Source organism: Rousettus aegyptiacus, unplaced genomic scaffold, assembly GCF_014176215.1.
Source record: "Rousettus aegyptiacus isolate mRouAeg1 unplaced genomic scaffold, mRouAeg1.p scaffold_m13_p_5, whole genome shotgun sequence".
Lineage (NCBI taxonomy): Eukaryota > Metazoa > Chordata > Mammalia > Chiroptera > Pteropodidae > Rousettus > Rousettus aegyptiacus.
This window is the reverse complement of record NW_023416308.1, coordinates 92,605,997-92,621,842: the sequence shown is the minus strand read 5'-3', so window position 1 is coordinate 92,621,842 and position 15,846 is coordinate 92,605,997. Positions and strand designations below refer to the sequence as shown.

The window sequence follows — 15,846 nt, the reverse complement described above, 5'->3', positions numbered from 1 at the left end:
CAAGAAGTTGAACCCAAACATTCTGGCATTCCAATTTTTATTTTAATCACTGTACTACACTCCATCTTCTTAATTTCTTTTTCTCTAGGATAAATTTTCTTTAATCATCATGACAATACTCTGAGAGTATAAAACTTTTAGGATGCATAATGCTCTCAGAATGTATTGTACTCAAATCATTTCCACTGCATTGATAGGGCGTATGCAGGCAAAATGATAACTTGTGAGTTGGGAATACTCTACAAAGAATAGGTTAAAAGTGACAGGCTTTGTAAGTAAGAGCTTTACCTCTGCAATCCAAAATAAAATGAAGAAACTACATAGTTTTTAGAATTGTACTCAAGTATTCAATACTTCCAGGCTCAATGGAAATGAAAAGGGGGTACATGTGGAAAACTTCACACCTTCTCTCCTCCTGACAGTCGCTCAGCTGACAATTTTGTGAACTAGTATCACGCTCCACAGAATATAAATTTTCTCCTAATGAATTATTTCCCCTAAAGAAAGAATTCTAAATAGCCTCGGTTTTAAGTATCAGATCAAATGTGAAGTAAAATACATATATAGTGATCCTGGGCCCACAATGTTTGTGTACCATGTTTGTTCTCAAACCCAAACCTACCTATGCAAGTCACCCAAGAGAAAGGTGAGTGCATAACAGGAAGAGAAGTAAATTAGAATGCGTGTTGGAAATTGTTCAGAACATGGCAAGAACAAAAAGAAAGCTAATCGAAGATAAAATATTTATCCCTGGGATGGCTCTTTTCATTTTTATTTAGCTTCTAGTTTTTCTACATTCACTGTAATGCAAAATTTATGTCATAAATTGAACAATGAATGTTAATGTGTTCCATTATTATTATTATTATTATTATTAAGAATCAACTTCTTGTCAGTTGCTACAAAGGTTGACAGAAGTTGTTTGTTATTTGGCTTCCTGGACTGGTTGGTACAGATAGTGGGTTGGCTCCTTGGTCTGATTGCTACATCTTGTTGGTCACTGTTCTGTTTTTATGTGTAGTCTAGCCATTATCTATTTGCATAGTTAGTGTCTTAGGTATACAAAGGCCTAGTCCCCTCCATCCAATTTTGAACAAATCTAAAAGGCCTTTTAACTCTAAAATTCTCATTAGGGTCAGCTGAGGACTTTACTAGAATTCCCTGTCTTCTCAACCTGACTCCTTTTCCATCCCATCCATAGATATTGACACCCAGAGCACTCTCCAATAAAGACGTGCTGTCCAATTTCAATTTCAGTATCTGTTTCCACAGGAACCCAACCTGCAAAAAGTGATAAGGGCTGCCTCAGGCCCTGCTTGCCTGTTCCAAAGGCTGAAGAGTTCACTATGTCGGCACACCTTTAGCCCATGTCTGTCGCTCCAGTGACTGCAGCACATCAGGGCCCAAGACTACTAGAGTCTTAAAAAAAAAAAAAGAAAAGAAAAAAGAAAGACTACTATGGATATAGTTCAACCTACTAGGAAGTTACTTAAGAAAAAATCATTGTAAGCAACTAGCTTCCCTGGCCTCATCTGCTGTTTAATAAAGAGCCATGAGAGACAATGAGAAAACCAATATGAATGTAAAAATGCTATTGATTCAAGTTAATTAAGAGATTTATGAGAGTTATCCTTCTACACGAACTATGTGAAAACACATCATAAGTAGTCACATAAACAAGCATTAATTAATAAGAGTGATTAACAACTATCTAAATGTGAATACATGTTTTGGATTTTCTATTATAAAAATATAGAAGTGTTTTAACCGAAGTCTTACCACACTCCCTGAGGCTTGAAACTGCTGCTGTTGATAATAGCTGTTTCCAGGGTAGTAATTATCTTGCGGGCAGTGGGTTTTCCTTTCTCCTATGAATTGAAGAGCAAATGATTAGACTCAACGAGGGAAGTAAAGTAATACACAAGAGAATAGAGAATAGAGAACTCTGTGGCTCTGCAATCTTTGCTTTTACCGTTCTGTTACCATGTGCATTGGTAGAGATCCCCAGTAAAATCCTCATTGTGTAAGAATGGAACCCTCAAACCAATGCCAGCCTTTGACAGGACTTTCCTTTTTTCATCAACAGGCCTTAAACTATAACCACAATGATGTAATTTTTATAATACAGTAGTTCTTATTTAGTTATAAATGTGTGCTTAACTGTAAAAATGTAATAGGCTTTCATGATATAATTTAAAGAAACAAGGCTTCACTTGTGCATGCAAAGCCAACCCTATAAACGCCTGACCACTCCTGATACAAAAGTCAAGGCTACAATAAGTAAACAACATAAAGGGCAGGTCTTCTCACCAAGGCATTAATTTTTAATGCACTTAACTAGCTAAGTAAATTGTTCTGTAGAGAATTGTCTTTTAGCAACCCATTCAACGTCAGTACTATGTCTCAGATACAATCTAACTTATAACATTCAAACGTTATCTGCAATATTTGCAATTCTTATTTACCCAAAGAACTTTGGCCTGCCAAACTAGCACTTTTGTTTCCCATATTTATCACTGATTTTCTTCAGAGGGTCTCTTAGCAACATGAGATTGGAAAGAAAGGTTAATCTCAAATACTTAAGGAATATCATATCCTTCCCATGTGCCTTGGTTACATACACACATTCACTAATTAGATCTCTTTTGTCAAGCTGAAAACTCTAATTCGGACATATTTTTAGGTTATTTTTCCAACTGGTTTGTCATGTCTCCATGGCAATTATTCCTTCCAAAGTCATCACATAATGATCCTACAATGGGCAAAGGCTCCGGCAATCATAAATACCTAAGAACAAAACTGATTAATTGAGTTTGAAATTATATGACCATCCAATAAAACATGTACCCTAAGATTTCTAAAATTATCTATTACAAAAGGCTCTGCAAAAAACCTTCAAAGCATTGTAATTAACAGTTTATGGTTATTTTTCTATATTGGACATGTCTGCTTTTCATTATCTCTTCAAGTTCCAGCAAGACACAGCTAATGAACAGAATTACTACAACGGCATTCTGATTGCCCTTGAGTACAGACCACATATAACAAAATGCTTCATGTTTCTGATCTCTTTCTTCCTCCATGTATAGTGAGATGACAAAACAGTAGTTCAAAATGTTCTCATATTCCTCAGAGAAAATATCTTTGATTAAAAGAACACAAGGAAGAGATTCAACTGTTAATCAAGAGTATAAGAAAGCTACTACCTTCACGACTCTAAAACTTAATGGCAAGTTTTCAACCTCTCCCTATGGCTGGAAAAAGATCAATACTTATCTAATGATCATAGCCATAAAAATGATTATTTAATTCTAAAACAAGTAATATTTCTCCAAAAATATTTTGCAGCCATTTGTTCTTCAGAAATTATGATCTTATAAAAATAGCTTGCTACAAATAAAACAAGAGTAAATACAATGATATTTATGTGAGATAATTAATCACTGTATTGTGTTTCAAAATTAGAAAATGTAGATGGAGGAAGCGGCTTTGTTATTCTCTCAGCTCATATTTAAAATCTTAATAACACTGACCCAATGCTTGAAATTTTTCAATCAATTCTTTTTTTAATGAAGTTTCCTAAAGTCTATGAATAACATACAAATATTCTCTACAGTTTTCTTATTTCTTGATAGTGCACTTTAAGTTGCCTTAAAAATTGGTTCCCATGGTTTATGTTTTCTTTGGGTTAAAGACACAAAAGTTAGAAGTAGCTTTGCCTCAGATCATCCCCCAAACAGGTAAAAGGGCCTGCAACCAACTGCCATGACAGGTAAGACTGCCCAAGGATCAGTCCTACTCCAGTTCCAAAAGCAACTAAGCACAGATCAATTATTAAGACAAAGTAAAAAATAAGATGTTAGTAGAGTATCTTATGGGAAAATAGTATGAGAGTTTTAAAAAGCAAAATTTCTGCAAGATCTCTCTCTCCCCTCCCCCCTCTTTTTTGTTGTATAAACACATGTGCAAAGAGGTCTTAAGAAAGAGAGCTTCTTATTGATCTACTTCATAAGAGTTTCTTGGACTAAAGCAATACTCTGTGGTTTGTTTATACTTTATATTCCATCTTAGCAACTTTAGGAGTTGCTAAAAAGTTAGGTTCTTTTTATTACAGTTTTTCTTCATTTCGGAAATCTTGAGCTTTTGAACATCATGCTCAGGCTCTCTACTCATTCAGAAATGGTTTTAAACAATTCCTATAATCACCATAGAGAATGTATTCAGTTTAAGAATTAATCAGTCACTTGATTCCTTTGTTCCACAGACTTTTTAGCTTCTCATGGGCACCACTTCCAAAGATATGAACAGGTCGAATGGAAGAAAGTGAAATGAGTATCAACCACATCCTGATTCCCATTATATGATAGAGACAAACTTCATTTATAAAATAAAAAATTTGGAATAGATGCTATTGCAGTATGGGTACTCTAGGAAACAGATCTTAAGTGCAGTTTAGGTTTTGGCATATTAATGAGAGGGTATCTTTGGCATCAATACGAATGAAAGGAAAAGGCAGGCAGCAGCATTAGGCAGAAGGTACAGTTGAATGCAGGCATGACAGTTTCAGTGGGCTCCACAGGGAATCTAGAGCTGCAATGGCCCATGGGTTGTAAGAATAGCCAGGTTATTACAGTTTCATTTTGATCAGTCATCGGATGTTGGTCACACATAAAAGGGCATAAGTTTGGGCAAGGCTGCAATCCCTGGGGAGGCTGAGAGGTAACTGCTGTTCACTGACAGCACTCACAGAAATGGAGTCAATAAGTATTTCTTGAAGGGGGACCAGGGTGGTAAATCTCCATGCCCACAACTGATGCTCCCCCAAGGTACTTTGCAGCCATCTTTCATTCCTCCACTTCTAAATCACATCTCATTTCCCTTTCCTTATATTTGCAGTCAATGCCAGTGTTTCTCAAACTCAATTATAGATCTCATTTAATAACAATAAAAAAGTATATCAGAGATATTCAGTTTTGGTTTAATGTACTCTAATCATGATGCCTTTTAAATGTTTGTAAATTTAAATTCTTTAAACATATATTTCTTAAAAATTATATAACTAAATTAAGTTTAAAACGTGAATGTAAGCAAATAACATGTCGAGAACTTCCAACTTCACATTAATATGTTAAACAATCTCTTGGTTTAATAGTTGGAAGAGCAAATGTCAAAACAGATATATTTTTCTAGTTTGACAATACTAAAAATAATAACAAATAATGCAATAATGAGAAAGCTAGTTGTAATAAGTAAGTTTGAAGAAACTGATTTTTAAAATTCCTCTGCAGAGCATTCCTTGAATGCTTATTTTAATAAGGCGAAATTCAGCAACACTTTAAAACTCTATTATAGGTAAGATTAGCATTGAGGTCTATTGAACTCCTCATTGAAAATCAGGAACAGAAAAACTCACATAATAATAAATGATGTTTACTCACTATATTTAATTTACTCTTTTAAGTATTTTATTTACATTTGTTTATTTAACTCACAGAGAGGTATGTGATAGGTTCTATTAATAACACATTTTATAAATAGCAAAGTTGAGGCACAGAGAATTTAAATAACTAGTAAAATATCTCAAAGCTTCACTGTATTTTGAATTTTAAATTATTTATTTACATTTTTAAACATATTATTGTGCTATCCATTCTGACTGTCATAAAGTCATTATTAATTTTGTTATATTTCAGCATAAATGGGATCATAAGCACAAAGTACTTGTATTTTCTATTATTACAGTATTTCAAATTACCTAGTGATTTCTATAATATTTTATAGGACATCACGGAAATGAAATTACAGATGAAAAATATGTTTGTTACACTTAATGAAATAAAGAATAATCTAACATGGAATATGGAACGTGTAATCTAATTACCAGACCCAATGGAAGGGAGAAGCAAAAATCTCTGATTTTATATATGAGTAAAAGTGGTTCTTATAAAGGTTAGTAACCTCTTTAGCAAGTGACAGAATTAAAAGTAAAACCTAATTTCAGAGACTAAACTCTTGATAATTATGTTATAATGTTTTCAAAATTTATTGAAAATATTTTTGACAAGATGATTAGGCTTGAATTAATGAAGTTAGGATAGAGAGAAACAATTTACTTTCCAAACACCATAAAAAGTTTTTTAAAAAACCCACTATTTGTCATTGAATATTCTAGTAGGTGGCAAACTTAGCCATATAAAACACAGTGTTAAAAAAAGATATGCAGTTATGTAATGATTTACTTGCATAAAGAAACATTTAGGCCAAAATAAGATGCAACATAGACAATTTCCTGGTAAAAAAAAAAAAGTAATAAAACTTTGAGTAAATGCCTCTGTCATGGAAAAGATATTTTATTAGTTACTCATGACTATAGAATAAGAAAACATTTTCATGTTTCATTTTTTTATGTCCATCCTTAGACATAAGGATAAGAGCAATATTTGTGGTGATAAACAAAATCAGTATGAGATTTTATTAAAAGAAAAATTTTCTCTTTTTTTAAATCTTTCATTTTCAGGGGACATGTCGGTTTTGTCTCAATAGCATGTTATCACTTAAAAAAATAAGTAAACAGAGTCCAGTTCTTTTTTCTCCTTCATAAAACATATGTACTTGAAAAATCATGGTGATTTTTGTCAGAGCAGATTACCAACAGTTACCACTCCTACTGTATGGACAATAGGAAAGATCATCACAATGCCCGGCATAGAAGTCCAAACACATCTACCCATTGCATCTTGGTATCAGAGTCACCAAAAAGAAAAAATGCAGTAAATCACTGGATGCAACACAGTAGTGCTTTATTCACAGAGAGAAGAGACAGAGCAAGATCAGCTTTAATAGATGGGGTTGTTCTCTGATGGCCAATGGTTCTCTCCCCAAGGCCTGTGTGCACCCACCTTATGCCACAGTGAAGTACCTTATCTACTCTCTGCAGTGAGGTTAGTTAGGTACCATATGACCCACAGGCTTCAAGCAAATATTAATGGCTAAGCTTGGCACAGACTGTGTGAGTTCTTTATCTCTAGGTAAGGAAGTGCCCCAGTCTAAGAACCATTCTTAGGTGGCCAAGTGGGATGGAAAGACTTCATGTACAAGACTGCCTTTCCCAATAATTTTTTTCTCTGGATTAATTCTGTAGTGTCTCGCAGATATCCCATCATCTCTTGTTCAAGAGAAAAGTCTTTTTTTTAACCCCGAAATATCAAAGAGGATTCAAGAGTTTTGCGAAAGAATCCATCCCATTGGGAATTTCTCATAATTATGGCTGACACCTTGTTTATTGTAGAAGCAATATCCTGAATAATTTAACAGGCAGAGATTCACGATAATATGCTTTTGGACAACACAGACCAGAATAGTTTAATATAGCCTGTCAATACATATCTTTTTTTCCCCTCATTCGGTAGAACTTATTTCTTCCCCAGAAGTATTTTATGTCTTAATGCATTCTCTTTACTCTCTACAGCATCTCCGAAGCAGCCTTATCGCTTGATGCTAAGTGATAGTTTCAGGTTTTCCTGCTTTGCTTGTTAGTATAGATTTCATAAACAGTTAGATTTTGCTTTTAACAATTTACCTCTTGGATTTAAACAGTTTTCTAAGAACATATGCCGAGAGCACCAAATACTTGGTAATTGCCTCAATATCTGACTTTTGATCCACTTATTAACAATTCTAAAAGGAAAAAATGAAAAGCTTCTATCCCCTTTCCTCTCAGTGATATATTGGGGTCAGTGAGAAGAATTTACATGCAGTAATGAAAGGTTTGGTACCAAAAGTTGCTGCAGATCTTCAACTTAGCAAGTTCTTAGATAGTTCAGTGAGTGTTACTGTACAAAAATATATCAATGCTGCTAGAGGCCACTGCTTTAAGAGCACTTTGTTACTAAAGTAAACTCCTGGGGCTCCTTTATTGCTATGTCTTATTGCCTCAGCAAAGTAATTTTAATTTCACTTTGCTAATAGCCTGTGTATTGTGATAATACTTTGAATATTTATAACCCACCCAAGGACCAGGTTATGACAATGAAAGTATGATTGGGAAAATTTAAAAAGGAGAATTTATTTATTTTTCAAAAATGCAGATCCTAAATCCCAATGCATTTCTTCCACAGCAGGTGAAACCAACTGAATCAGAGATTCTGTTGTATTATGAACACACATATTCCTTCTGGATATTTGCACATGTACAAATGAGATTTAGACAATGATTACAGAAAGGTGTTTGAATAATATGACATTGTACATGAAAAAAAAAACTGTAACATTTAGATGTCTAGCAGAAAAATTTTTTGAGAAACCTGAGACAGAGTGAAAGAGCTAGTAGCACTTAGGATACTGAGGAGGAAGAGGGGCGTGGAGGCAGTATTGAACAAAAAAAGCCTGGCACTTTATTTCCAACAACTGAGGATCATAACAAGCTTCCCTGGAGAAGAGTTCAGATGATGACAATATGAGATTTCAGGTTTCCACGAAAAATGGGGTACTGGAAACCACACAGAGCTATGATCTGTGAGGCGCCACAAGAACTCAGTGGTATTCAGCAGAGCAAGATGCATTTGCTCTCAATGGGAATGAAGAGGACTTGGAAGGAAAGAGGCCTAACCTGGAAAACTACAGTCTACTCTTAATTATTATCTCCTTTAATGATCTATCTCCAAGCTCCTCATTGCCCAAAGATTATTGGTTTTTTTTACTAAATTATATAATAAACAACTAAAGAGACTAGTCTATATTTTATCATTTTTTCTCTTATTTTACTTCATTTTCCTATTTCTTTTTGGAGCAGTGCTAAAAATAATAAAATAAAAAATGCATTTATCTTTATGCATTCTAATTGCATCAATATTTACATATTCTTAATATTCTTTGATTCCTAAATTCATAGCCTATGTCTTCATGACCCAGACTAGAAAACCTCTAACTTTCTATAGCTATCGCCAAGCATATACCTGCTGCTCTTCATGTTCCCTTCCACTGTTCTGATCACTATCATGTGTTATCGATCACACAACTCTCCTGATCATTACCTTGGTGCTACATATTGATTAAAAGAAGCAAGTATGAGCAGTGATATGGTTGGATTTCTTAATGTTAAATTAGATGTATAAGCTAGAAATGAAGACAGGCATTACTAAATTAAGAAATACACGAGGCAAAGTTGCTCAGTGGGGTATATGAAAGGAAGAAAAAGTCTGGCATGAGGAATGCTGCTCAGAAGGCACAGGAAATCGAGAGAAAATGCCTGAAAAGACAGAAGAAACTAGATCACAGAAATCTGTGCTTATATTGCTGTTTATGTTTCATATGCCACTTTCAAAACATTATCTTATTTAATTTTCACGATGGGTTTTATTCTCATTTTCCAGATGAAGGCAATGAACACTAGTGGTTTGTATGCCCATGGCAGGAATATGCACGAGCTCTGAACTCAAACAATACAAAGCTTCAACTTTGTATTCCATGGCCAGTGAGAATTATTCCTTTCAGTACGTGTACATTTGATATTCACCCTGGCGACACATTCTACAGGGCCCTGCCTGTAGTCCATAATGACTAAAAGTTAAATTGAACTTCAGGAGCTTACAATTAAATTAATAGTTACAGAGAAATGGAGAAATTTTGGTTCAAGGCAGATCATTGCAAGTGCTCTGATGGAGTTGCAAACATCCTAGAAAAGAAACAAAGGCATATAAAAATCCTGGCTGTTTCTAGGGAGGCATCTTTGAGAGTGTAAAATTTGAGTGGGTTTTAAAAATATCTTTATTAGGTTTACAAGGTGGAAAAGAATATTCTAGGCAGAGGGAACATCTTGAGTAAAGAGTTAGACGCAAGAAAGAATTAAGGTAGTGCAAGTTAGCTTCTAAGTCCGTAAGACTAAGAAGCTAGGTACATGGGGATTGTAATCAGAGATGACATTAGAAAGGTAGAGAAAGGACAAATTATGAAGTTTTTAACTTAACATTTTTTTTTCTCAGAGCCTTCCTTAGGCTTTTTTTGTTGTTGTTTTTAACCCAGAAAAGCCAACAGAAGTGTGGAAAAAAATGTCCACATCTTCTCATATGTTGGATATATTTTTTGAACACAGTGTTCCAAGATTTGAAATGTCATAACAAAGGATTTGGACAGGCATGTTCACGATACTTCAAAATCTAAATTATTACAAAATTCTTTAGGAAAAATGCCATGTGCAGAAAAAAAGATTTAAAATTCACATCACAAAATGACAAGGCACAAGGAAATCCTGAAAAGAATCCTTATCCTAGTTATAAATAAATAAAACTCTCCATCTATAAAAAAATAAAATGCAGGTGCCAGCTACCTAATAGATGTTAGCTGTGTAATAAACATTATGAATAATTTAGGGCCAAAATAACTTGCAAAGTGAGGAATGCACTCCCCTCCCCCTGTCACCAAACAATGGCAGCTGTGAGCATATGATAAACAAAGAGAAAATTAAAAAAGAAAAGAACTGATGAAATTTTTTGGCCCATTTGTATACTCCTTGATTGGAAGAACTTGTCAGTGAGAAGGAAAGAGCTGAAACTGGAAAGAAAACTTAAAGCTTTGAAATAAAATTTGAGTCATCTACTCTGTCATTACTTGTCCAACAAACACATATAGTGCTTACTAGATACAAGGTATTTTTCTAAGCATTTAACAAGTTGCAACTCATTTAATTCTTATAATAATCTTAAGAGGTGGGTATGGTTACTATCACCACTTAACAAATGAGAAAACAAAGGTCCATGGTCATATGGGTCCATGTCCATAACTAGACTATGTCCTCTTCTGTTTATCAGCAGATTTTCCAAGTGGTAGCAAAAATGTCATTATTAACAGGCATTAAAGAAGATTTATTAGCCTCTATTTTAGTAGCAGGCATTTGCTAAATACCCTGTGATTCAGTGGTGAACTAAAGATAGATAATAATGCTGCTGTTCTGGATCTCAGTTTCTTTTCAGACAAGGAAGGGAATACATAATTAAACCATTAAATAAGTAAGACTATATCAAAGAGGAATATGAACCATGAAGAAGATAAAGAGTAGACCAAAATTTATAGACTGTGCAAAACTGGCTTTGGGAATGGGAGACTCAATTTCAATTGTCCCTCCACCAGATAAAATTCATTTGCATATCTTTAAATAAGAATCATTTTCATTACCATCAATTATCTATAATTTACACAATTCCAAAGCAGCTCAAAGAAAATAAAAAGCAAAATTCTTATAAAATCAAATAACCCAGAAGAATGTGTTGTAGACAAGACATAATTTTCCATTGATTACACTCAATAATCTTGATGTACTCATTTTCAAAATCTTTCATATTTTTTTCCTGACACTATGTGTCATAGATTATTGGCACCATATAAGTTATATACTCTAATGACTTAGAAATGTGTACTTCAAGTCAACATTTTCTCTGTATTTTGACTCATCTACCATGAACTTGGCTTCTACACTTGGATGTCTGAAAGGCATTTCAAACTTAACATGTAAAAATAAATTGATTTTTTTCCATTGAACCTGCTTCCCTTCTGTTTTCCGCTCACATGGTAAATGACAGTCAATGACAATCATATCATTTCATCAGTCTCTGCATGAAGTCCATCAGCAAATCCTATCATCCAAGCCGCATTGTAATTTGTTCATTCTTTTTTCACTCCATGGTCACCATCCTTGTTCAAACCACTTTTTTCTCGCAATTGATTTCAATACTGCTGAAAGTCGTCTCCCTTTTCCTGTTCTTGTCCCTCTTTTTTCCATTCTTTTGACAGCAAGGAGCCAGGACACTCTTCATAAATGTAAACCAGATCATGTTATGAGACTTAAAACCCTTTGGTGCATTTCCACAGAATAAAGCACGATGGGTCTGTAAGGCTCTGCATGAATCGTCTAACTCTCCAATGATATCTGGTACTCTGATGGCACTTAATACATATACTACAGGCATTAAATTTCCAGTTCCTCAAATATCACACTGTTCTATCTCAAGAACTCTGCACTTTTGAATCTCTGTCTTGGTCTTCCCTGGCTCTTCCCAGACTCGATCCCTCACTAACTTCGGATTCCAGCTTTATTATCCTCTCCTTGAAGAAGTCTTCTCCGACTTCCCTATCAGAAACAGGCCATACCTTCCCATTGTTTTTTATTATATCACCCTGTTAAATTTCATATACGGGACTTGAACATCCGTGGATTTTGTATCTGTGGAGGGTGGGGGGTCCTGGAATCACTCCTTACACCCTAGATACCAAGGGATGACTAATGTTTTGGGATTAGTTAAAAGTTATATGTGGATTTTTCAATGCACTCCCACACTGTTCAGGGTGAACTGTATTATTTGATTGTAATACCTTTAAAAAAATATTACATGAAGAATATGAAATTTTTTATAATTGGTACAAAGTAACCTATCATCTTTGAGTTGTTGATGGGTCTTTGAACTTGAGAGTAAGGAAGGAAAGAACTGATAAATCCTTTGCCTCCCAATTTGCACATCTATAATGGGTTGATTGCCAATGAGAGGGAGGAAAGAGGAAGACTTTTTCAAAGCTGCAACATTAATCTGCCCTAATTCATTACATTTCAAACACCGTACAAACATATATTTGACTAGGTCTTTACTGAAAAAGTTAAGAGAAAGAAATGTCTGAGTGCCTATGCCTGATTGTCCTGCCATTTGTAGATGTACCATTTGGATAAGAGTTATTTATTAATTGATTAATTTTACAAACATTTACTGGACACCTCCTTCCAGACAATGGGATTCAGCAGAGAGAAAACAAACAAACAAACAAACAAACAAAATCAAGGCTTTACCTCTCTTGGAATTTATACTCTAGTGAGGAAGACAGCTATTAATAAATAGTAATTAGGCAAATAAGCCCATAATCAGAGATATGATAATTGCTATGAAAAAGAACAGTACAGGTAACTGAAAACACGAAGTACGAGCATCAAATTTAGACTCAGTTACCTGTACGGTGTAGGCACACTTTAGGAAGGGATATTTAAAAGGTTCTATGAATATAACTATCGTACAGCACCATATTAAGTAATTTCATTTTTTGTAAACTACTGGCTATTATTATTTATAATTCACTTACCAGTGGCATGTACATATAGATATATAAATGCATTTGCTCCTGAATTTCTCCTTAATATTGTTATTCAAAAAAATGACAATTTAAAAAAGAACGAGAATTAGCTCTACTCAATGATATTCTTACTGTATTCCACAAAAACAATTTTGTATTAACTAGCTTATTTATTAATCTTTTCTAAAATGTAAATGTAGCAGAGAATTTTTCAAAGAACATAAATTTAATATTGATTTTGGCATTTACCATGTAGGTTTGCTTGAGTTTTTGCTATCAGATCTTAAATTAATGAGATTCTGAACTCTGTAAACAGGATAAGAGCATGTCAGGAGGCTGATAATTTATAGTTAACATGCTTTGCCTTTATCTATTAAAAAGAGGAAGTAAAATTTAGAAAGGAAATTAATAATCCTTGGCTTCTAGGAAGGAGAAAGAATATGTTTTGAAGGTTCAAAGACTTTTTTTTTTGGAGTCACAAAGAGCATCATAATCATCTCCACTTCTTAAAAACCTTTTGAAAATATGAAATGAATCCTTGCCAATCTCCAGATAAGCAGTGAGTGTGTGAGGTATTAAAATTTTTAGACAGGCATGTTTTTGACAGCCTAACCTTAGTTTTTAAACTTTTAATAAAATCTTTAAATCCCCTTCCTGTAAAGTTAGTACAGAATACATTTGTAGTTTTTTTCTGTATAGTTTAGGAGTTACAGGAGCTATCATGCCATTTAGCCACGAAGTAGCAAATGTGATTGCAGTACATAACACAAGATGCTTTAAATATTAATATACTTAACTTCCTAGTCAAAGAAGTAAAAGCATACAATGAAACTAATAAATATACTACCAACATAAGTTTCCAGATTTAATTTAATGACTCTTTGTGGAGTGTTTACTATGTGTCTGCAGCACTATCAAGCCATAAAGCAAAAAATCAATCGCAGTTCCTGGATTGTTGGTTAAGGGCAAATAACGCCGATTTTGAAAATATTTATTGAGCACCATCTATGTGCCAAGGCATAATGAAAGGCAGAGGCCGGATTTCAAAGTGAAAATAACGTGGATGCTGGTATCAAGGAGTTTACAATATGGAAAGGGAATTAGGATATTATTACAAAGGTTAGATAGATGACAGTTATGAATATTTGGAGTAAAATAAAATGATTTTTCCTTATATGTTTTCTCATTTAAACATGTCCTTAAGTATGATATGTATGATACAACAGAAATAAAAATAAAAGAGGAATTTATGTTGTAGAAAAGTAGTATGCAGAATAGAGGAGTTTCAGTGTAGTGAAACTACTCTGTACAATATCTTAATGTTGGATATCTATCATTATACATTTGTCCAGATTCATAATGTATAACACCAAGAGTAAATCCTAATGTAAACTATGGAATTTTGGTAATAATGGTGTGTCAATGTAGGTTCATCGATTGTAAAGGATGTAGCACTTCCGTGTGAAATTTTGATAGTGGGGGAGATTATATGTGAGGGAGAGAGCACATAAGAAATCTTTGTACCTTTTGCTTAATTTTACTGTGAACCTAAAACTTCTAAAAAAGTCTACTTAGAAATTGGAAAATAAAAAAAAAAAAGTAAGATGAACAAAAAGGAAAATTCAAGTATACCCATCAAATACATACCTAAAGCCCTATGCAGTTTCTAAGAGTGGGCCAAAAATGTGGCTTTGACAGTGCAAATTTATATCAATAACTCAGTTTTAAAAAGATCAGGAACTTTGTCTCTATAAAAGGAGACATCATGTTTTGTAGTGGAATACAATACAATAAATACATCAATGATGTTCCCATAATGATTTCTTATGAAAGAACAATCCAACGAATGTAATTCTAGGTAGTACTAAAATAGTGCATTCTGAATGTGCAACCGTTTGGCAATCTGAATGTTTCATAAATAAAATGTAGACCACCTGGAAGATATGGTTCTCTAATTGTGTTAAGAACATACCAGAAGATACACTGAAGTATGCAGGGGTATTCAAAGTCACATTTTACTCAATGTTAAATCATTTTAACATTAATTTTATATTAAGATGGCTACAATGAAGCTGTATGCACTGTTAGCATAATTCTCCCACCTCACCCTCCAAAAAAGGAAAAGAAAAACCACAAGACTTTAAAGGAAAATTGCTGCCTGTTCATAGCAGATTATTTGGCTTTGCTCTTAGTCTCCCATGAGTACCAATCTACTTCTTGTACTATTAAGGTGATGTCGGTAAAAATATTTGAAGTTATGATTCCCAAGGAAGGATATGAAATTGTATTTGAGTGAATATTTGTAATGTGCTTCACTGGGCTACAAACTTCAGTCTGGCCACACCCTATGTTTTCCCTCCAAAGTCCATCATCCCCTGAGAGGAGTAAAATTCCCAATGAAGTTAAAAATGAAGAGACTATTGATAAGTAAGGCAGACATAGAGGGGAAAGTTTCAAGAGGCAGTAGGTGTAGTCTGTTAGGAACATGGGATTTGGAGTGAGAAAAACCCTTATTTGAAATTCTAGTGATGCCACATATATGTTATATGACTTCAACCAAGTGACTTTACCTTTCTAAGCTTTAGTAATCTTGTTTTCAAACAAGAATGAAAATAATGAATATAATAAAAATAATATCTACCTCATTAATTAAAGTGAGGTTTATCTAATATAATGTTGCACTGCCCTATCTGGTAGCAACTACTCACTCATGATTATTGAGCGCTTGAAAGGTAGGCA

At 34.0% G+C, this 15,846-nt stretch overlaps 1 long non-coding RNA gene across 3 annotated transcripts in view; it reads right to left on the bottom strand.

Annotated features, from left to right (window-relative positions):
- Positions 1–15,846, bottom strand: part of LOC107507401 — a 108,522-nt gene that overhangs the window by 36,623 nt on the left and 56,053 nt on the right. For all 3 annotated transcript variants that reach the window (XR_001596155.2, XR_001596156.2, XR_004951062.1), the window contains exon 2: positions 1,780–1,868. This is a non-coding gene — a long non-coding RNA (uncharacterized LOC107507401). The remainder of the gene's footprint in view (positions 1–1,779; positions 1,869–15,846) is intronic.